The following is a 982-nucleotide window of genomic DNA, read 5'->3' as shown; positions in this document are numbered from 1 at the left end:
ATATTATACTGATATGGTTCTCCTGGAGAACAGATATAATACTCCATCTATCTGCAAATTCCAGGGGTAGTTAAAATGAAAAGTAAAGACAGTTTATCTAAGAAATGAAAGATAACTTTGCAACTCAGGGGAAGAAAAACTGAAAAGAAAATTTCCAACTCTGGAAAAAGTATTCAGATTCATAAAATCCAAAGAACCTCAGATAAGTGGAACCAAAACAGATCTTCTTAGATATATGTTGTACTCAAATTGTCAAAAGAGAATTTTCAAATCAGCTAAAGGATTGGTAGTCATTACAAACAAAGGAATCTCAATCACTTATCAGTGAATTTCTCACTAAAAAACTTTGTAGACAAGAAAAGTATAGCTTGATATAAGTGCTCAAAGGAAAAGGAAAAACAAAAATCCCACCTGAAACACTGTGCTTGGAAAAGCTGCCATTCAAAGAGGAGAGAAAGGGAAAGTCTTTCTCAAAAAAGTAGGATGATTTTTTGAGAACTCAGGCCCATGCACTTGCAAGGGAAGTGCTTATTCTACTGAGCCATCTCCCTGGCCCCTTTCTCAGAAAAGTAGAAGTTGCACAGTTTCTTTACTACCAGACCAGACATATTATAACTATTAAAATGAATTTTCCAGTTGAAACAAAAGCATGTTAATTAACAATATGAAAATATGAAACTCACTACAAAAATAAGAAATCAACCAAATTCAGAACGGTGCTGCAAAGGTGGTACAAAAATCACATCTAACTCTAACATAAAGTTGAAACACAGAAGGAACCAAGAGAGAAAGAGAGAAGCTGGGGGAAAGGGGACAAAGCAAGAATTACGATTATTATGTTCTTGATCCAGCTCCTCATGAAGAGTATAGTCATTATGTGCTAGAATCTCTGATTAACAAAGACAAAAAGAATGAAAAATAAAGCTGAAACAAGAGAATTAAAATAAGTATAGATGAAATAATTAGATTTCATATAAAATAT

The sequence above is a fragment of the Octodon degus genome, unplaced genomic scaffold, assembly GCF_000260255.1.
Source record: "Octodon degus isolate 3935 unplaced genomic scaffold, OctDeg1.0 scaffold00020, whole genome shotgun sequence".
In the NCBI taxonomy this organism is placed as follows: Eukaryota; Metazoa; Chordata; class Mammalia; order Rodentia; family Octodontidae; genus Octodon; species Octodon degus.
This window is presented reverse-complemented; position numbering follows the sequence as displayed.